This window comes from Prionailurus viverrinus, chromosome F2 (genome assembly GCF_022837055.1).
Source record: "Prionailurus viverrinus isolate Anna chromosome F2, UM_Priviv_1.0, whole genome shotgun sequence".
NCBI lineage: Eukaryota > Metazoa > Chordata > Mammalia > Carnivora > Felidae > Prionailurus > Prionailurus viverrinus.
The window spans coordinates 80,879,003-80,901,399 of record NC_062578.1 but is presented as its reverse complement, the minus strand read 5'-3'; the positions used below and the strand labels follow the sequence as shown (position 1 = coordinate 80,901,399).

General features: G+C 46.3%; 1 protein-coding gene across 6 annotated transcripts in view; it reads left to right on the top strand.

The window, feature by feature from the left end:
• Positions 1-22,397, top strand: part of PTK2 (protein tyrosine kinase 2) — a 258,431-nt gene that overhangs the window by 5,829 nt on the left and 230,205 nt on the right. For all 6 annotated transcript variants that reach the window (XM_047842378.1, XM_047842374.1, XM_047842376.1 and 3 more), the window contains exon 2: positions 21,321-21,417. The gene's annotated coding sequence lies outside the window, so the exon portion shown is untranslated. The remainder of the gene's footprint in view (positions 1-21,320; positions 21,418-22,397) is intronic.

The window sequence follows — 22,397 nt, the reverse complement described above, 5'->3', positions numbered from 1 at the left end:
GCTTTCTGTGCCTAGGATCTCCCTTCTGCCTCCATACTCTATCTTAAAAGTTCTGGGGGCGCCTGGGTGGCGCAGTCGGTTAAGCGTCCGACTTCAGCCAGGTCACAATCTCGCGGTCCGGGAGTTCGAGCCCCGTGTCGGGCTCTGGGCTGATGGCTCAGAGCCTGGAGCCTGTTTCCGATTCTGTGTCTCCCTCTCTCTCTGCCCCTCTCCCGTTCATGCTCTGTCTCTCTCTGTCCCAAAAATAAATAAACGTTGAAAAAAAAATTAAAAAAAAAAAAAGTTCTGCCATTTGGTGCTTTCGATTCTGTGCGCGGTAGGTGCTTGTTGGGTCTACTTGTGACCAAAGCACCATGAGTTTGTCTTTGAGGGACCGAAGGCAGACTGGTGTGGTTTTGTACCTTCCGTATTTGTAGTGCCTTGTGTGTCTTACAGAATTTAAGCCCCAAGAGGGCAGAAACTTTGTTTCCTGCACTATGGCATGCCCAACGTCCGGCACAATAATACTTGTTGAAGGTGAGAACCCAGGTGTACTAGTGATTGGAGAACTCGTACTGTGTCAGCTGTCCACTGTGTTGTTTGCCTTGGTAAAGAACCTTACCTAAGAACCAAGTAGGACTTGATACGAGGGGACATCGTGGATTATCCGTGTTTCTGCTTTTGTCTGCCTTATTTTAGATTATAGATATTATTAAACTTGAGCCAGGAGAAAGACAGTTCTCTGTCCTTTTACAATTTTCAAGTGTATTTTTTTCCCTAGAAAAAATGATTTTGTCGGAATTGATCATGGGTTCCTTGGGACTCATTCTATGTTCTGAAGACAGAAAATTGCTCAAGGTGACACGAAATGAATGGGGTTTAGAAAAGATCCTTGATTCCCGGTCTCTAGAAGCTCTGATGTATCTTTTGGTAATCGGTTGGATCCATCAGATACTTCACAAGGGTTTACATGATGCCCTGAAACCATTTTAAAAGAGGGGTTTCATCTTCCTAACGCTGTAACGCGAGTTCTGCACTCCAGCTCTCCCTTGACCTGACGAGTCTTTTATGCTGTTATTCAGAGAAAACATTTTGAGTGACGGGTCACCTGCCTCCACTCAGGTAAGGAAAGTCAATATTTGGGTAAAAAGAGTAGCTTGTTCTTCCTCAGCGGGTTCCTCCTAGTCTTGCTGTGTTGCGTGGGGAAGCGCGCGTGCGCATGGTCTCCAGCAAACTCTAGGTTGTTGGCAGAGGCTCTCCAGGTGTGGCCACCTCGCCTCGCTGTCCCTGGGACCTGGATAGCAATGCGCACGCTCCTGCCCCACCTCTGACCTCCTGAATCAGACTGGGGGTGGGGCCAGCCGACTGCTTTAACACTGGGTCCAGGAGCTTTTGTTTCCTGCTGATGTCAGTGAACCTCTACTTGAGAGTGTTTTAAAAGAGATGCAGCTCACAGCAGGCAGAATCTGTGGTCAACAGCAGGGGTGGGTGTATCCCCTGCCCACTTAGGCTGGCCAGGGAGATTGCCTGCACCTCGGGACTCTGAGATATGTTTCTCAGGATTTTCAGGGTCTTGGGAAGACCTCACGACTAATTTTGTTCAGGGATTTTTTTTTTAATTTTTTTAATGTTTATTTATTTTTGACAGAGAGAGACAGAGCATGAACGGGGGAGGGTCAGAGAGAGAGGGAGACGCAGAATCCGAAACAGGCTCCAGGCTCCGAGCTGTCAGCCCAGAGCCCAATGCGGGGCTCGAACTCACGAACCGCGAGATCATGAAGTCGGACGCTCAACTGACTGAGCCACCCAGGTGCCCCTGTTCAGGGATTTTGAATGTTTTATGCTGAGATCATTTAAGTCTTCTGAATCTTGGTTTGGATTTTAAATGAATAATTTTGCATTAGGATAGCAGTTTAGATGGCCCCTGGGCTTGTAGCTTTTGGCAAATAGCAGGAGAGTGTGTACATGTGGGTGCGTAGGGTGCACGTTCCCCTGGACATTTTGTTTTGGTGCTGAGAAATTGGCTCACTTACACTGGCGTCAGAGGGGTCTCCAAGTCCTGGGTCGACTCCTAAGCAGCTTTGTGCGAATGGACTCTGTGCCTAGCATCAAAGTCCTATCCAAACTTAATACATTTTGTTTTCCTTTTGCCTCTATTTCCTAAGAAAAGGGCTAGATAAAAGTTAGTATACAAACATGGGAGTGGTGATGTGCCTCCTGTTGGTCGTGTCCTATGCAGAGTTAGACGCACCTGTTGGCAAATAGAATATGGTTAAGCTCAGGGACAAGGACTCGGTATTATCCTGTACGTGTCTGTGGGTCTTTCACAGCTTGCTCGGACTGCTGTAGTAGGTTGGCCCTCAGTGGTTTGTTTAATGATTGAAGAAGAGTCTGTCCTCCTGCTGGGGGGACCTCATGGTCTTTAAGTATGTGAAAGTTGTCACAAAGGTGGACAAGACAAATTAGGGATAGACAGGTAGAGTTAAGTGTACTGTAATCTCAAAACGAAGTACAAAGGATGTTTCCACATACCTCCTCTGGCCCCCATCAAACTTTGGTGGTACAGCTTTGTGACAGAGAAAAAAATAAATGAGCTGGTGGGAAGACACAGTCTGGAACAATTGCTTTCTCCTTAAATTGGTCAAGTGAAGTTGAAGTTCTAGTTCACGGTCAGTTGTAGACCCTGACCCCCTTAAAGGTACTTCTGCACACCTGGCCCACAGCGGCTTCTCGGTATACGGAACGGAGGCTCCATCCATTGTCCGTCTTCTCTCTGATTACTCCTTCAGCCCCGGTCTCTGGTCTCCCTGCCATCTCCCCTCCCTGCCCCTTCTGGTGGTTTCTGGTGTGTTGCTGCCTTGTGGTTTTAAATAACCTTTTCCTGGTTGCAGTGAGGTTGCATATCTTTTTATGTGTTTACTGGCCATTCGGATTCACGGTTTTGCAAAGTGCCCATTTTTTCTATTAGGTTAGTTTTAAATTGATTTGTAGACTTTATACGTTCACGACACATTCTTTGTTGGGTGCGTATTTTGCCACTGTCTCTTCCCACTTAGTCATACGCAGTTTCACTAATTCTGTGGTTTTGTTTTGTTTTGTTTTTGATGAATAGAAGTTCTTAAATTTAGTGCCATTTATCAGTCTTTTCCTTTGTAGTTGATGCTTTTTGTTTCCCTACCCTGAGGTCACGAACTAATTCTCCTTTACTTTCTAAATGCCTTTTTGTACTTTCGCTTTTACCCTTTAACTTTATCATCTCTTGGAACTGGTTTTGGTGTATAGTGTGAAGAAGGGACGCAACTTCATCAGTCTGGGGACATTTAGTTGTCCTAACTCCATTTACCAAAAAGATGGTCTTTAGGGGCACGTGGGTGACTTAGTCGGTTAAGCATCCAACTCTTGATTCGGCTCCAATTATGATCTTGTGGTTTGTGCGTTTGAGCCCCATGCTGGGCTCCACAATGACAGCACGGAACCTGTTTGGGATCCTCTCTCTCCCTCTCTTTCTGCCCCTCTCTCTTGCACTGAAAATAAATAAGTAAACATTAAAGAAAAAAAAAAGATCATCTTCTCCCCAATGCTCTTCAGTGCCACCACTGTTATAAATGAAAGGTCCATGTGTATGTGCCTCAGTTTCTGGACTCTTTGATTCCATTGGTACAGCCCACTTTAAGCTGTCTGAATCTCTGCAGGTCTGTAACAAGTCTTATCGTGGAGCTCTTCCCACCTGGGTTCCTCTTTAGGCTTACCTTGGCCATCCTTGACCCTGTGTAGATCTGTATCTGTTTTGGAATCACTTCTTAACTTCCAAAAAAATTTCTCCCTGACGTTGCTTGGGATGGTATTGAATATGGTCAATGTGTAGAGAGTTGTTTCTAGTTTTGAGTTGTTACAAGTAAAGCCTATGAATAATTTTGTCCAAGTCTTCATGTGGACATAGGCTTTTATTTCTCCTGGAATGGCTGGCTCTAGGACTGTCATGGCTGGACCATATGGTAGGTGTATGCTTGACTTTTTAAGAAGGTGTCACACTCTGTTCTGGATGGATGGGCCATTTTCCATTCCTCCCAGCCTTGTGGGAGAGTTCCAGTTGCTCTGGATTGTTGCGGCAACACTCGGTGTGGTTAGTCTTCTGGCTTTGGCCATTCCGATAGGTGTGTCATGGGCTTTTTTTGTGGTTTCCCTTGTTTCCCAAATGTCTAATGATGTTGAGTATCTTTTTGTAGGTTTTTTGCCACTCATATACCTTCTTTGGTATTCAAATCTTTTGCCTATTGATTTTTTTTCTTATTGGTGGGTTCTTTATATACTCTGGACATAAGTCTTTATTAGATCATGCTGTGCCTGTCTCTCATGCTGCAGCTTGTTTTTACACTCTCTTAGCAGGGTCCTGAAGGACAGAAGGTATGAATTTTGATGACGTCTCGTGTATCAACTTGTTGCTTTATGGACTGTGCTTTTCTAGGGTCGTAGTTATGAAATCGTTACCTAATCCTGGGTCACAAAAGTTTCCTCCTGTGTCCTCCCCTCCCCCCTCCCCTCTAGAAGAGTTTCGGGCTTTACATTTAAGCCTGTGATTCATTTTGAGATCCTTTTTATTGATGGTGTGGGATATTATTTGTAGGATTCTTCATTTAATCCTCATTATTTGTAGGACTCTTTTGAGGCATAGAATAAAGATGTAGCCCCTCTAGAGAGTATATTATTTTCTTTTTTGCTTCAACCAGTTTGGGATCACCTTAAACCAAGTGCAGACCTGGACCACCTGATGCTGGAATTTTACTGGAGAGATGATTCACTGCTGGTTTCTCTTACCTTGAGCTGTTAGCCTTTAGGGTCATGCTCATGGAGGTAGGGGTTTTGGTAGACATGTTGGGGGATCTGGCCTTTGATTCCTATTTCCCTGTTGTAAAAATGAAAGTTGAAAACGTTCAGAATTGGCAGGTGACTTCAGGGCAAAGGTGGTTTCTGTGCTCGTTTATCTCTTTGGGTTCCTGAGTTCAGTTTAATTTTGGCCCGGTATTTCCTTGTTGTCAGTTTCCGGTTGCTTTTAAGATTTTTAAAGTATTCTCTCCATGTTTTTGATAGTCTTTTTCAGGGGAAGGATTGGAGCCAATAACCTGGCCTGTAATTGAGGAGCCAAGGAAAATTCTTTATCATTTTCCTGCAGTGTTTGGAGTCTAGCCTTGGATCTGTGTCGCCTGCTGTAGTTGCTAGCCACGTGTGGCTATTTAAATTAAAATCAAGTAAAAGTTCTGTTTCACAGTCACACTAGCCCCAGTTCGAGTGCTCGGCACCCACATGTGGCTAGTGGCTACCCCACTGGACACTGCTGAGTTGGAACATTTTCATCATCATGGGACATTCTCTTTGACGGTGCTGGCCGGGCTCTTGAGAACCTCATCAGGGATTTGCAATGGTACGTGGGTCTGCCCTGGAGAACCTCCAGTACAGGTATCCTTGCTGCTGCAAGGTTGACTTTTTCTGGAGTCTGTCTGCAGCTACAAGAGCTGGACAGATGGTCGAGCCCCTTTCAAAGGCTTGTCATGGAGCCTTTCCGTAGGTGCAGTTTGGGTTCTTGGGGTGGTGGAGGTGGGATAACGGGAAGATGTGGTGCGTTGAGTAGGAAACCATGAAGTACTGATACTTACACATATCTGCCTTGTGGTTACTGTGGGCATCTGATTCAGTTTTGTTTATAAAAAGTAGCATTAACTTGAAAATTATCAAAATTAAGTAATGGGTCAGAAATTACATTTTATCCCTCCCCTCAGGTCTCCGGTATTAGTGAGTGAAGATTCTAGGTGTTGTAGTTTGTGTAAGGAGGCAGGTCTCCTTGATGGAAAGAGCATCTTATTTAGGAAACAGAAGGTCTGGGTTCACACATTGGGGCTTTGCCTTTAGTCATGTGACTTCTGACACTGTCCTTATCTATAAAGTCTAGTATCTGTAATCTCAGCCTTTGAGGCTCTGTGTGCAGTTACTGTGTAAAATGCTGTACAGATGTGACATGCTGGCCCAGCTGACCCTTGTACAGTGCAGGGGTTTAGGGCACTGACACCTGTATAATGAAAATTCGCAGTTAACGTGTATTTTGTTAATTTCTTAAATGTTTACTTATTTTTGAGAGAGAGAGGGACAGTGCAAGCAGGGTAGGGGCAGAGAGAGAGGGGGACACAGAATCCGAAGCAGGCTCCAGGCTCCGAGCTGTCAGTACAGAGCCCTACACGCGGGGCTCGAACCCATAAACCACAGGATCATGACCTGAGCCGAAGTCGGACACTTAACTGACTGAGACACCCAGGCACCCTTTCTTAAAAAAAAACATTTTTTTTAATGTTTAATGAATGTTTTGTGTGTGTGATATGCTATATTCTCATAATAAAGGAAGCTAGAGAAAAGAGGATGTGAAGAAAATTATAAGAAAATACATTTACTGGGCAGTATTTATTGAAAACAATCTGTGCAGGGGCGCCTGGGTGGCTCAGTCGGTTGGGCATCCGACTTCAGCTCAGGTCATGATCTCGCGGTCTGTGAGTTCGAGCTCCGCGTTGGGCTCTGTGCTGACAGCTCAGAGCCTGGAGCCTGTTTCAGATTCTGTGTCTCCCTCTCTCTCTGACCTTCCCCCATTCATGCTGTGTCTCTCTGTCTCAAAAATGAATAAACATTAAAAAAAAAATTAAAAAAAAAAAGAAAATCTGTGCAAAAGTGGACCCAGTGGTTCAAGAGTCAGCAGTGTTAAGGGCCTGTCTTGTGCATGGTGTAGTGCCCGTGGGGGCACAGACAGCAGGGCAGAAGGGGAACGATACAGTCCACATGGAGCGGGATACCCACAGTGGGAGTGCCATAGTGGAGTGCTCTGTGGACCTGGAGGGCAGGTCCCCAGTCATGGTCAAGCTCAGAGGCCGGCACACTTTCTCTCTTTAAGGCCAGACGGTAAATGTTTCAGGCTTTGTGGGCTACATTGGGCCTGTCACAGGTGTGTGTGTGTGTGCGTGTGTGTGTGAACGGCCCGTTAAAAAGGTAAAAATCTTTCTTAGTCAAGAAACCACACAAAATCTGGCTGTGGGCCAAATGCTGTGACCTCCGCAGGTCTGGCTGTCTGCGGGAGTCACAGAAATACCGCGGACGATGGGAAGCAGGCGGGCCTCCCGGAGGACACACCCCGTGGAAGGGTGCGGAGGTGGGAGGCTGGGGTTTGTGGAACCGAATGCTGGCGCTGGTGTTAGGGAGTACAGGGTGGGTTGGGTAGGGGAGGAGGTGAGGTTGATACTGTCTGCAGGATCAAAGCAGTGTGCGCCTGACTCTGACGGGAGCCGACTTCTATGGCAGGAGGATGGTTGCACCGAGGACAAGGGTCGGGCAGGGAGGTGTCGCCAGGGTGCACTTCAGAAGGCAGAGGGACCAGACCCTTGTCATTAAGGAAGTGGCTGCCTGGTGTCGCTCAGCTAGTAAAGTGATGGGCAGAGTTCAGATGGTCTGATTTAACAGCCTGTGTTCTTTTAATTATACAATTACGTTGTACACACAAGTGAAGAAGGCCTTAATTAAGGGCACGACTGAGGAACTGTAGAGAGGGCTGATTTGAAGCCTGTTTCTGAGTCTGTCTCCCAGGCTCTGACCAGGGAAATGCGGAGGTAGGGCCGAGAGAGGGGGTGTCCAGGGCAGTTCCAGGATGGCGCTCGGATTTCTCGCTTGGTAAAAAGTCTGCAGAGACCTTTTTGCTTTTAAGTGCCGCCTGGTCAGACTGTTGCTTGAAGAGACAGCGCTCTCTCCTAGGTCCGTGAACCGCAGGGACGGAAATCAGAAGTGTGTGTGCACACACGCCAGTTGTTGTCCCTGGGAGGGTTCGCCCGGGCTTTTGTCAGAGTATCAAAAGCGAGCCCGCCCCAAGGGGGGACCCCTCCTGTTGTTAGGTTGTAGGCCTCTGACAGCCTCTGTGCAGGTGTGAGGCTGTAAGGGAAGGCTCAGCATCCAGATCCCAGGACTCTTACCTTAAATGTCGTACATCCCAGACTGCTGCATAAAACACAAGCACAGGCAGCTGTCTCCTGAGCCGAACTGTACCAACTGGCAATTAAGACTTCTCCCCTGGCCTCCCCTCCCCCCTCCAAAAGATGAAACAAGGCACAGTTTTGGTCCACAGAAGGCCAGCCGGGTGTTTGGCACTTTGATTGCCATGGATGTTTCGACATGCTGCCGTGTGTTAGGTAAAGCTGAAGTTTATAAACTGTTAGGCATATCTTAATAGTCACATGGCTATGAGAGCTGGACCAGTGTCACTTTTAGTGGGCTCTGTTAACTCCAAAACGAGTGTAGTTTTTCCATCCACTGAGAAGTGTGTTAATAGTTAATGGTTGTAAGACAGTACTGAACTCACGTTGTTATGGTTAGCTCTTAACGTCAACGGAATGCAGGAGGAGCTGGGAAGCTGGTGGTTAATGTTTGAAATAGCACCAGGCGGGTTAATCTGGTGTTCTGGGGTCTAAACTGGATTGGTTCACATCTGATCAACATTATTATATGCAGTTTAGAATTACAGATTTCAGATTATGGTAATCCCTACGGAGATTTGCTGTATTGGGTGATATATGGCTGCTCTATAGGAGATGAATCTTAGAGGGGAGAGTTTGCAAATGGGTGTATGTCTGGGAAAGTTTCCTTTTTCCTATTAAGAAAAATTGTGACCTCCATTAAGGGCCAAGTGTCCTGAATGGCAGAGATGTAAGAAATGCTGGAATTTGGTGATGGTGTAGAAGTTAAAAGTGAAAAACCTTAGGCTCTTTAAGGTATCACCCTTAAGAGTTCATGCTGGGGATCATTGTGATTCCAGTATAGGCAGAACATTTGGAATCTCCTTGGCTGTGTCATGGCAAAAAAAAAAAAAAAAAAAAAAAAGCTTGCTTTCTGCTCTGGAAAAAATACACGAGTTGTATCCTAAGGTGTTGACATGATAGAACAGGTGGCAGGAGTAACTGAGTTTAAGTGCCAGTTGTCTACAGAAGCATTAGTTTTTGACAGGTCACGATTGAGTGTTTGGTGGGGGAAGAGTTGATGTTTGATTTTCATCCGTCCTTTGAATCTGTCCTTTCAACCATTTCATTGGAAATTGTAAACTTTTCCATGGGTTGTCCCCTGTTTTATATAGTCTAGGATTTTAGAAGTGGATCTAAATTTAGGGACCATCTAGTCCAGAGTTCTCACTTGAGAGTTGAAGAAATAACCCAGAGAGGGTACCTGGCTCTTTGATGTGAAGGAGGGGACTCTCGAGAGACTCTTAGCGCTCCTGACTTTCAGCTCACTGGTGATGTTTTCAGTGGGTGAGGAGGGTGTGAAGGCAGCTTATGAAACTCATGTTTCCTGTTAATTGTCAGGAGATTGAAAAAAAAATGGATGTAATTGACAGGTGCATAAGAAGTGGAGATCATTGAATCTGTCGCCCAAACTGTGTCCAAGTGGTGTGTGGTTTGCATCCACATGATCATGGATATCGGAGCAATGACAAAACAAGTCTTACACGTTCGTATGTTCTGGGTTGTAAAGGCTAATAGTGCCCATTCTTCTCACTCATCTATTGAAACGTTTTCACGAGGCACTCTTGAGCATCTACCCTGACGGGGATTCGTTCAAAAGAAGAGTCTTGGGCGCCTGGCTGGCTCAGTGCGTAGAGCATGTGGCTCTTGATCTCAGAGTCGTCGGTTTGAGCCCCCCGTTGGGTGTAGAGATTACTTAAATAAGTAAATTTAAGAAAAAAGAAAGAAAGAAAACAGTCACTGCCTGAAAGTAGTGTGCTTAAGAATCACTGAGGAGAGTGGGTTAGAAATGCAGATGCCTGGTGTCGTCCCCCGGAGGTGTTGAGTTATCGCTCCTGATGTGTAAGCCAGTCACCTGCATTTTAAACTAGCATCCCCACATGCAGAGAAACACTGCTGTAGTGTTGGTGAAAATACACCGTAAATCATCAAGATCTGGAGTTTGGGAGGCCCTAAGACTGCCTGCAGGTTCCATGGTTCACTAGAAGGACTGACAGAACCCAGAAAAGCCATTGTACGGTTTATTACGGTGCAGGGACTCAGGCAACAGTCAGCAAAGGAAAGGTGCATGGGGCCGAGTCCAGGGAGGACCACGCGTGAGCTTCTGGGTGTGCTTCTCCCAGGGCAGCCGTGCCGATTTCTCTTGGCACCCGTGCTGCCAACCGGGGAAGCTCACCTGAGCTCGGTGTCCAGGGTATTTCTTGGTGGTCGGTCGCATAGGCACTGCCCTGCGTGGTTGAGTTTTACCCTCCAGTCCCTCCAGAGATCGAGCTGGTGTTGTGTGTCCCAAGCCTCACTGGAAATCACATTGTTAGCGTAGACTAACCTTGGGTGTGACCCACGGCCCCCAGCTAAGCAAAGACAGCCTAGTCAGACAGGAGGTTCAGAGGGCTTACAGGTGACTTCCCAGGAACTGGGCAATGGCCGAATCTTTCTTCGGGCAAGGTTAATCTTTTATCGTATGAAGCCTAAGAAAGCGCATTATTATTTATTTCTGTCATTACCGGAGAGTTCAAGAAATTACTGCTTTTAGGCGGAAGATATGTTACAACCACATGTGTATCATTTAGCGCACAACTAAAATACCAGAATTTCTGCACATGGGTGAAGATGTCTCCAGAAGCGTGTTATACTTGACGCCTGTCGTAATGTTTTCATCAGGAATTTGAATACAGATCAGGAGGTAATGCTGGGAGACTGTTCATTTTTAGAATCAGGATTTAAAAATATTTCGACAGGTTGTAACAGAGTGCTAAAATCAACGAGGTAAAATTTATCAGGAATAAAAGTAAAATGGCAGACCTACGTTGAAAAGAAAAAAACAGCCGAGAAGCTAAAGATGTGTGAAATATGCCTTAGCTGTACCTGTGCGCAGAAGATATGGGAAGCTGGCTGAAAGGGATTGGCAGGCTTCTCTGTAAAGGGGCAGATGGTAGATATTTTAGGTTTTGCAGACTAATAGGCAAAATGAAGGATATTATGTAAGGACTTATGTAACAAGAGAACACAAATTTCTACAACATTTTTACTGACAGAATTCCAAATAATAATTGAGTGTGTGTGTATGCATGTATATGTATGTATTTTATAATACAGGCCTACTAAGAAGAATGGACTTCTTTTTTAGGGGGAGGGTTGGATAATACTTTTCTTAATTGGAGTTCAAACTTCGTGTTCCCTATCATCAGAATCAGTTACAAATGTTCATGTCTTAATGCTGATCTGCAAAGGAAGTTTTAGACACTTCATCTTTAAAAATGTCTTCATACTGATAGGTGCTCTCAGATACTGATATCAGGTTGGAAGTATATCATTTTAATTTAGCATATTCGTTGTTTGGCAGACACAATTCCATTGGATTCTTTTTGATATTTGGCTTTTAGTGTGTCATTACATTGCAGATTAATCTCTTCTAACTGACGGTTAGATGGAAGGACCTCAGTTCCATAGTGAATGAAGAGGGTTTGGAAATACGTAAATTTTCATTGTATTTGCATCAAGGCTTGAAAAATGCTGCTGGAACTGTAGTTTGAATTCAGAAAATCTATCTGCTGCAAATTTGTGTGGGGTTGGAAATCCTGCCTGCCTCTCTTTTTAACTTTTTTTTTTAAGATTTTATTTTTAAGGAATCTCTATACCCAATGTGGAACTTGAACTCACTACCCCGAGATCGAGGGTCGTGTTGACTTCAGACTCAGCCAGCCAGGCACCTGTCTCTTTTTAACTTTTGATGGCATGGGAAGTGTGTTATTCCACGGGACGTTACTTGTGATTGAGATGTTTGTGGCCGCTGAAATGACTTCACTATGGAAGTCCCTTGTGTAAGCACTGTTGTGCCTTGTAAATTTAGGTTGAGTTCATTGAGAAATGTTAACAAGTGTGAGCAAAAGCTGATTTCCAAAGCTGTGGTAGTAACTGAAGGAGGGTCTTTTTGTTCAGAAAGATTGCATCTTGGCTCTGACGTAAGTAAAGCTCTCCCACAAATCATCCAACTGCTGTCTGTAGGACAAGTCAGGATATTGTGATGAAGTTTGTTATTGATACTACTGGTTCAGTGACACGTGGTAGATGAAAATACTTTCCACAAAGCACCTGCTGGTGAATAATACATTGAAGAACGATAGTTTAAATAAGCGTGTTTAAATGCTTTAAGCAACTTACGTTTTCATACTCTTTGTAGATTTTCCAGGTAAACCTTTTGTTCTACATGGATTTTTGCCATCATCACTTGTAACACATCTTAGCAGATTCCTCTTCAGGTTGTATGAAATTGGTGTTTTCTCAGTCTCTCTGAAAATATTCTCACCAGCAGCTCCACACAGACTATTCTTAGAGGCCAATTCTTCAGTCACATTGACTCCTTGAGTGAACAGCCGGGCAATATGGGTAACACCTGTTGACTCAGCAGCGACCAAGGGAATCAGCTCAGTCACGTGCCTCGTTCCTTAACTGTCTGTGTTACTCTGATGTCCTCATGTCTGAGCAACTGTTCTTCTGGAAGGCTAGTAGTTGTAAACAAGTTTACTTTTTCTCAACACATTTCCTCCACTGTTCAGCCAAATGTGATCTAATGAACTCCTTGTCATCCATGTAAACAGACCGTTTAGGGTTTTGAGCAGGGAAGTGACGCCATCTGAGTTAGATTTGGAATCGGCCCGCCGTGTTGAGCGTATGCACTAGGGTGGCAAAGTGGGGAGCGAGGAGGCCTGTCCTGTGGTGCTGTAGTCGTTGGAGTGGGTGATGATGGTGGCTCACGTCTGAATGGTGTTGGTGAGCCTGATGGCAAGGGGACAGTGTCCGGGCCAGTTTTGTGGGAAGAACCAGCATGATTTGCTGAGCAGACTGGATGCGGAATGTGGGAGGAAGAGAAGAGATGGGGATGACATCCTTTGTTTCCAGCCTCAGCAGTTGGAAGGAGGGCGTTGTGAACAGAGAAGACTGTGTAAGAAGGTTTGTAGAGGGGAAGGTTAGTCAGCACCTGAGCTTTGGGGTGTTGGACGTTCTATTCAGTTCTCTTTGGTGGTGTTCCGCTTCTCCAAGTGACCTAGAAGCTGGTCCCAGCATAGGCTGTACCTGCAGGGTTTGGTCACGAAAACACAAGCCACTCTAGATTTTTCTTTCTTTCTTTTCTTTCTTTCTTTCTTTCTTTCTTTCTTTCTTTCACATTTATTTATTTTGAGAGAGAGAGAGAGAGAGAGCAAGTGAGTGGGGAAGGGGCAGAGAGAGAGAGAGAGAGAATCTCAAGCAGGCTCCGCACTGCCAGTGCAGAGCCTGATGTGGGGCTTGATCTCACAACCGTGAGATCATGACCAGAGCTGAAATCAAGAGTTGGGTGCTCCACTGACTCAGCCACCCAGGCACCCTGCTAGATATTTCTCAATACAGGGAATCAGAATCCATCACTACTGTTGGGAGTGCTGGCAGAGTTCAAGAGAGTAAATTTTTTTTTTTCATTTTGCCAATCTTGCCTCTTACTATTTAACTCCAACCCTGAGTTGTATCAGGCAGGGGTTTAGGGAAATGTAGCTCTGCCCTCTCCTCACTGATGCACAGAAGGCAGAGGTGGTGTCCATGATGTGGTGTTGGCAACAGTCGGTCCAGCACAACAGTGGGACAGCTGGTCTGAGCTAGAGATACGAGTTTTAAGGTTGTTAGCATAGAAACAGCATTTGAAGTGAGCTTACCAGGGAGGTAAGCATGGCTAAGAGGAGAAAGGACAGAGCCTTGGGACAGTCTGGAATCACCTGGTTTGAAGATGAGGGGAGAGCATCTGTGAGGTAAGAGGAAAATCACGAGACGGGGCGTGGGAGATCAGTTCTTGCCAGTTGCTGCCGAAAGGTCGAGACCTGAGCAGTAGTGATTGGGTCGAGCAGTGCAGTGGTTATTGGTAGTCTCGGACGGAGAACTTTCTGTGGAGTGGTGGGGGCCAAAGTCAGTGGGTTTAAGAGATAGAAGGAAAAGAAGATTTTGTGATATCAAGTATGTTATGTGTGCTTGTTTGTAGACTTATTTGTACAGTAGCTGTTTTCAAGTCCTTATGGGCTATTCTGACATTTGTTTCATCATGGTATTGGCTTGTCTTGATTTTCTTTTCCCGTGGGAATTGTTTTCCTGGCTCTTCCTATGCTGGATAAGTTTGGGGTGTGTCCTCCACATTTAGGGTATCCTGTTAGGAGACTCTACGTCATATTTAAATCTGCTGGTTTGAGTTCCAGCCTAGCCTTCCTTCCTGCTACAGTTCACTTTTCAGAGTCATCAGGTGGTTTCTGCAGTTATTCTGTCCAGGGTTTCTGGTTGCTCCCTCGCTCTTCCTTCGCTAGATCTGGGACCCTTTGCTTTGCAGACCGTTCCCATCACACAGGTAACGATCTCCAGTTTCAGCTGGATTCTGTCAGATGCCCAGAGGACTGTCTCTCGTGATCAGCCACCACTCCCAGGCCCTGCAGCAGATTTCCTTCTAAGTACTTCTTGAATTTGGCTCACGGTCCGTAGCTGTTGGTTCTTGTGAGTATGAAGGGTTGCCTTGTTTTGAATATATTAACTGTGCCTGTTAATTAATTTGAGTAGAATGGTGATTTCTTTTCATATTTTTAAGCTTTTGTACAGTAGGATTTCTGGGGACATCACGTGTAGTGTAGACTAGAAGGGTGGTTAAGAATGGGTGCTGGACAGGTGTGCTTTGAATTTCAGATTCGGTCCTCGCTTCCTGCGTGTCCACCCAGTTACTCAAGCCCTAAATCTCTTTGTCTGTTAGGTAGAGATTATCGTAACTCTTTTATAAATGTGATATACCGTGGCTCTTGGTATCTGGCCAGTCCTAGTAATAATCGCTTTTTAGGGAAGAATCAGCCCAAGGTTCAGCAAATACTGTTCCTAACAATGTAGCTGTTTCTGCTGTGGGAATTTAAAAGCTGATCTTAATCGTTCCCTCCTGAGTTTGTCCAGTGTGTCTAAGAAGCGGAAGCAGTTTACATTCGGCGTTTACTCTGCGTGTACGACAGGCAGTGGTTGTTGCTGTTGCTAAGACTGGCTTTTCAGAAAGGAGTAACCTTGCCTCTTCTCTTCCTTTAACGTATTCGTGTTGTCAGTAGCTTACGACCTCTTGGATGGCAGACCCCGTACCACGCACTGGCACAGAGATGAAGGGGATGTGGTGACCTATGACCTTTGAGCTGCTCCACAGTCTCGTAGTAGAATGTGTTTGGCCAGAAAATTATTTTGAGGCAAAAAGAAGCTTTTGTCTGCCCTGATCATTCTCATAATCGTGTTCATGTTCTTTATATGTCTTTGGTTTTCCAGAAAGTTACTTCTGACCTGTGTCCTTTCAGAACACAGGTTACAGCTTGTCAGAGTGCAGAAGCTGTCGCTAGACTGAACTTAGAGGAAGGGACACCTGTGTGAAGTGGTTGTCTAGTTTGTAAGTTAGAGACCTTCACAAACGATTTAAATTGTTAGGATGTTGCACATTAAGAAATAATGGACTTGGGCTTTATTTGGCAGCTAGCATCACCGACCATTCCTTTGCCAGGGGCTCAGCCTACATGCTTGCTTTAAACCAGATATCTAATAATTTGTCAATATGTCATGTTGAATGTTACTCAACTTTACTTTAGAATTTTCCTGTCGTGTTTGCTTTGGAAAGCCCAAACCGTGTCCAGTGATAATAACAGTGATAATATCTGGTTAACTTGGGAAGCCAGAGCAGCATCAAGATTTTTTTGGGGGGGGGGGGCGGGGAGCAAGTGGGGAAGGGGCAGTGGGGGTGGGGAGGAGAGAGAGAATCTTAAGAGAGAGAGAATCTGACACGGGGCTCTATCCCATGACCATGAGATCATGACCTAAGCCAAAATCAAGAGTCAGATGCTTAACCAACTGACCCCCCCCCCCCCCCACCTCATCCCTAGCATCATGGTCCTAAGAGTGCTAATAAGCAGGTATTTGAATGCCTGGTCTCTCCCTTGTTTGCTGTGTGACCTTGGAAAATTTCTTAACTTTTTTTGGACTTTGTTTTCTCGTACGTAAAATGGGAAAAGAGTAGTAACGCGTGAGGATTAAGGAGCTGGTGCTTATGGGGCGCCTGGGTGGCTCAGTCGGTTGAGCATCAGATTTTAGCTCGGGTCATGATCTCACGGTTTGTGGGTTTGAGTCCCGTGTCGGGCTCTGTGCTGACAGCTCAGAGCCTGGAGCCTGCTTCAGATTCTGTGTCTCCCTCTCTCTGCCCCTCCCTTGCTTGCACTCTGTCTCTCTCTCAAAAATAAATAAACATTAAAAAATAAAAAAAGGAGCTGGTGCTTGTGAAGCACTTGGGACAGAGCCGTGACCCCACCCCCTCCACAGACGCCGCCGTCCCTGTCGTCAGGGCGAGTGAGAGGTGGCCTCAGGGACTGTCCAGGTTGGACTGCGCACTGAAATGAAAACACTGTAAGCAGGTGTCGATGGGAAGTCTGCTGTGTGCTAAGGAAGCTCAGAGTCAGAGTGCGCTGCAGCTGGTGGGACATCTTAGTTTGCATGTTAGAAGGGAAGACAGTTCAGACCAGCCCAAGCATCTCTGAGCAATCCGGGCGCCCCCCAGGCATCTCTGTAGACGTATCTTAAATGTACCCACTCAGGCCAAAAAGGTAGAGAGTATCCATCTTAGAAATATCATCAAGGAACTGACAATACGTTTCATTGTATAATGAGCCAAGTTTAATTTTTCTGTGCCTGGGGCAAAAGAATTTAAGCATTTTAAGTATACTAGTTTGGGAAATATCTAGTTTTCTGCCCTATTGGAACAATGTCAAATTTTTATGCTTATGTTTTATCAGTTCCATAGTTAAAAAGCATAGATGCATATTCTCAACAAAGACCAAGTTGTGCAGTACGTAGGAGTGCTGGATGTGGCCCTGCCGTAAGGTCTGCCCGCTGCGCAGGTAGCAGGCAGGCAGGAGGCCGAGTGCTGATGAAGTGCAGTGTGGCTGTTTGCTTGAATTCTCCTAAAATACAACAGGAAGCAAAAGGCAACTAGAAGGCACTCCGAGCCAGCGTATATGTTCAGTTATTCATCATTAGGCCTTCGTGCATCAAGTACAGGTTTACTGCTTCTGCAGACATGATTGGGTGTTTGGTCCAGTCTACGCTGTTACTTGTACGGGAAGACGTGGGAGGAATCGGGCCGTCCTGCCTTTGTACTTAGCAAGGAGAAGAAAGCCAGTTCCAGCTGACTTGCAAGATTTCCATGAATGACATTTTTAGGATTATAGTCCTAACAGCAAAGAGCCCCCCCCCCCCCAAAAAAAAGAAAAAGGCAATAAAAAAAGGGCTTTTGTCTAAAAAGCGAATGTTACTTAACCTGCTGCAGCCACTGGGGCTTTCTTGACCCTCACTTTGCTGTATTTAATAGTGCCTAAATTATTTATCTGAGATGCATGTCCTCAGGCTGCAGAGCTAAAAGAGGCCGTCATCGTGCCCAGAATCTTGCTGTTTGGGTGGAGGAAGACTCTGACAGGTGAGATTTAACATCTGCTCTACTGTGTTGAACAGGAAGCTACACCACGGGAGTCCTTCGAGGCAGGGTCGTGTCTCTCTTGTGCATCGCCATGTCACCCAGTGCTTGGTGTAGCGTATGACATGTGTCGGTCACTCCACAGATGCCCGTGTCCCATGAAGGAGTGCTGAGGGGGTGCAGGAGAGAGGCATCTCACCTGGGGGCGGGGCACGGCTTGGGCCAGGGTGAGCCAGGGGAGGAGGATCGGGTAGAGGGGGGTGAAGGGGCCCGGTGGAGGTGTGAGAGAGGCCACAGGTGGTTCTGTAAATTGCGAATGGCTTAACTTTATAGGATTCATGCGAGATCAAGTGAGAGACCGGGCTTGATCAGTCAGGGACCGACAGGTCATATCAAGGAGTTGGGATTTTCCCTTCTTCAAAAGTAAGAATTCTAAAGTTCCAGAAACCAGGTGTCCTAATGTCCAGGCTGGCACTGTTTTCACATCACACAGCGCATGTAATGTCAGAAAAGTACCCTCGGGTCTTGGGTTCCATTGGGGATAGCTGGACTGTTAAAGTTTTGTAAGCCCTGGATGAACTTTTCATCTTTTGGGAAGAATGCGGATATAGGATAAATGTTTGTTTTCTCGGGGGGCAGGGCGGAGTTGAAACTCTGAAGGTTAGCAAAGGCCGTATGTCTTTGATTTCTAGCTCTCTAGAAGGGTAGCGGGTATGCATGGTAAACGCTCAGTATGTGATAAGTGCTGTTGTGTGTACTCTTACAGCAGGCATCGTGTTGGGCTCTGAAAAGCAACAGCCAGATGAGAAGTGGTCCTCTCCGGAAGGCCTTTCCAGCCGAGGGAGGGGAGACAAGTCAGTTGGTGCTGGTGGTACTGTGGCTCAGCCCTGTCTGTGGCAGAGGTGTGCGCAGGGTGGTATGGTGCCTGTCTGTCTTTGTTCAGCTGCCCACATTCTTAAGCCTTTGATGCCCTGTTGCTTATTTTCCCCATACTTCCCAGTAGCTTCTTAGTAATGTTTCCACATGGTCCTGTAGACCCAGATTTTGTTCACGTCTTATTTCTGGGAGACGATGTCCTAGAGAGCTCGCTCTCTTCTCTTCTGAGCTGGTTGCTCCTTAGGCCTTTTCTTGTGTTGTCCCTGGTTCCTTTGTTCTCATCTTTAGGCTTTTCTCCAAACTTGGATTTTATGTTTGTGGCAACTCTTGCTTTGTCCTTCTTCACTGACTTCCTCATTTGGGTAGAGTTATGTCATCTAGGAGTCAACCACTTTATTTATTTATTTTTTAGTTTATTTATTTTGAGAGAGAGAGAGAGAGACAGCATGAGCAGGGGAGAAGTAGAAACAGAGGGAGAGAGAGAGAGAATCCCAAGCAGGCTCCGCACATCAGCCCAGAGCCTGATGTGGGGCTCGAACTCATGAAACCATGAGATCCTGACCCCAACTGAAATCGAGAGTCAGACATTTAACTGACTAAGGCACCCAGGCACCCATAGGTGTTAATCACTTTAAAAAGATGGTACATTCGGGGTGACGGGGTGGCTCAGTCGGTTAAGTGTCTGACTTCGGCTCAGGTCATGGTCTTGCGGTTCATGGGTTTGAGCCCCACGTTGGGCTGTGTGCTGACAGCTCGGAGCCTGGAGCTGCTTCGGATTCTGTGTCTCCCTCTCTCTCTGCTCTTCCCCCACTTGCACTCTGTCTCTCTCTCTCCAGAATAAATGAACATTACAAAAAATTACATGTAAAAAGATGGTGCAGTGTCCTTGGGCAAGGTGAAGACAGCCTTCAGCGTTCCCTCCTTTTGAGCAGCACTATACCAACCTGGACTTCCTTCCCCCTCTCCCTCACCATTCTGGCATCTCCCCTCATCGTCATCCTGGGGGCTCCCTTTCCCCTTCTTCATGGAAGCTCATGCCCTCCTCACTTTTTGTTGAAGCTCCCATTTTGCTGGAAGACTTTCTTCAGTGGCTTTCTGTCACAGGATGCTTAGGAGATCGACTGTGTGGGACCTTGTGTGATTGAAACTTGACTGAGAGTCTGGCTGGGTGTAGAGTTCTGTAGTGGCGTTCATTTTTGCTCATAAATTCAAAGATTGCCCCATTGCCTTGTCGTTTCCATGTTACTGCTTTTGAATTCAGAAGCTGTTCTAATTTATTCTTTGTATGTAATGTTTTTCCCCTCGCATCTTTAGAAGCTCGTAGGAGTTTTAAAATTTGTCCAAGTGTTTTGAAATGTCATGATGGTATACTTTGTGTGGGTCCGTTTTCATCTACTGTTCTGCATATTCAGCTAGTCGCTTCATTCTGGCAACTGGTATTCGGTTCTGGGAAGACTTTTTGGCATTATTGTGCTGAGGTTTTCCTCCCTTTTGTTTTCTTATTTTGTCTTTCTGGAAGTCTTATTATCCAGAAGTTGGCTCTTCTGGACAAAGGTTGTGGTTTTCTTAATACCTTTTTCTCATTATTTATATCCTTCCTTTGCTTCTCCTCTCTCTCTCTCTCTCTCTCTCTCTCTCTCTCTCTCTGTCTCTCTCTCTGCCTTTTTACTCTCTTTTTAGGGAGATGATTTCAGTTTGACTTAACCTTTTTTTAGTTTATTATTTCTGTTTTCAAAAAGATTCCTTAGATTTCCAAGGGCCCTTTTCCTGTTCTTTTAAAAGAGCATCCTATTTTTGTTTATTGATTGCAGTGTCGTCTTATCCCTAGATTGTTGATAGTTCGTGTAGTCTCTGTTTCTTTCAGGTTGTTTCCTTCCCTCTCCTGTCTGACAAGGGACAAAGGTGGGGCCCTTTGACTTCAGGATATTGCTGAAGTGGCCCATTTGTTAGGGGTCCCCAGTGGTAGTATCTTCAGATCTATCTTCTCGGGCTGATCAGATTCCACAGAAATCTTCTCCAGTGTCTTTCTTGCGGAATTCTGACTTGGGAATCTGGGAGCCAAGTGTGAGCCTGCGTGTGCGTGCTGTGGTAGGGCAGCCGGAGAATTCACCATTGACTGTGCGCGTGCGCCGCGATTAACTCCACCTCTGTTTAGTGCAGCTGCGCAGGGTGACTTCGGTCCACGGACGCTCTGCTTTTTCCAGGGAATGACCCCCGTTTTCTGTCAGAGGGAGAGCCACGTGGTGCCTGGCGTCGAGATTGCAGCTTCAGCGGCCTTCCCCGAGTCCTCTGCGTTTGGGGCCGTGCCTTCTTCCTTCCCCCTGCTCTGCCCGCGCTGGTGCTGCTAGGCCCGAGTGCTAGGCCCCTGCTGTGTAGAGGGACTCGGTTCTCCCTGTGTCCGCTGCTGAAGGAGGATCTGGCTCCCGCGGGCCTGCTGGCGCATTTACTACACTTCTCGTCTTTTATAGTTTCTGTTTCTTCCAGGTTTCTTCTTTATTCTGTTTTTTGGGTCTCGGTCTTCCATGTTAGAAGATTTGCTCAGAGCCTCCAATAGTTTGGCCTTTTTCTCCTTTTAGTTCTCCCCGTGCTGTGGAAAACATTTTTAAAAGTATGTTTTTAGTACGATTTTAGTAGGAGGAGGGGGTGAAATGGACGTGCATACTGTCGTTATACCCTGCACTCACCAGCTAACTGTACACGCTGTTAATTTATGGTTTCGACATGTATTAGCAATTTTCAGCTGCTTCACGTGTGTTTCCTTAACCAGAAGGTAGGTTTGGAGACAGGGACCTGGTGCCGTTTTTACCCCTCGTGCCAGCTCTCGCCCAGTGCGGGGTGGGGGGGCTGGAGGGTGGCGTGGGGAACGGGCTGGGCTGGTGAGCTCAGCAGAGCTTTGAAAAAGTGAAAGAAGGGCGGTTTTCTATATGTGTGTTGTCTCTCCTTGTCAGGTTCTCTGACGACTATGGAAAGAGGAAGGAGAAACTAGGAGATTTTCTTTAAATCGCTGATTGACCTCTTCGCAGAGTTACCGTGGCCTTCAGAACTGTGAGTATAATTCTCTTGCTTGGGTCTTGGTTTTTTGTTCTGATTTTTCTTCCACCTGTCTCAGGGTTTCTTTGGCGTACACTAGGAACAAATAAAAGCTGGTTGATTTTGCAGAGTGTGTGACGTGAGGGAAGAAGTCGAAGTTGTTCTGTGCTGTTCTGTGCGGAGAGAGGCAGGCAGGGCCGCGGTGCTGTCAGCGGTGGTAGTAACGACAGTAGCGACGGCCGAGACACTCTGAGCTCCACCTACTGAGCGGGTCTCCCCACAGCCCCGTGAGTGAGGCCACCTGCGCCCCTGTTTCACGTTTGCCTAACCGGAACAGGTCAGGGGTTACTTTAGTAAACCAGCAAGGCCGGGATTCGAACTCAGCCTGACTTCGGAGCACGTGCTGTTTAGTCGCGTCTTATTCTCATGGGCTCTGGGTTCCTGCCGACTCTTGGCTAACCACCGAGACCCAGCTTTCTCGTCTCTGCTCACTCTTCCTGACTGCGTGCACCTTGCTCTCGCCGACACAGGGACCTCTCTCCCGGGGTTGTGGCAGACACGCTGTAAGAAATGTGTAATGTGCTCCGCAGTCACACGTGTCAGCGATTCATATTTATTTGGTGGTGTTTCCCCCGCAGAAGCGAGAGGAAAACAGCCCCAGAAATTGGGCTGTTTGTCATTTGTAGCCTTGGTGCTTGTTGTGCGCTCTCTCCGTAGTTGGGAAGTTGTAGGGTTGAGATGCTGTCCCCGTTTGTCTTATGTTCTGGTGGGTCCAGCGGTTGAGCGAGGACAGACAGGTGGTAAAGAGTCGTAAATCTCTCATGAGCATTTTATTTTACTGACATGTTGCTTTGGTAAAAGCCTCCTGAACGCAGACTTCATGGATTCAGAATCCATGATGATTTATAACTCTGTTGAACTTGACTTTGGGCAGTATCTTTGTCTTCGATGTTTAAGGGCCGGGCCCTGGATTATTTTTCCATTTCCTTCTGGGG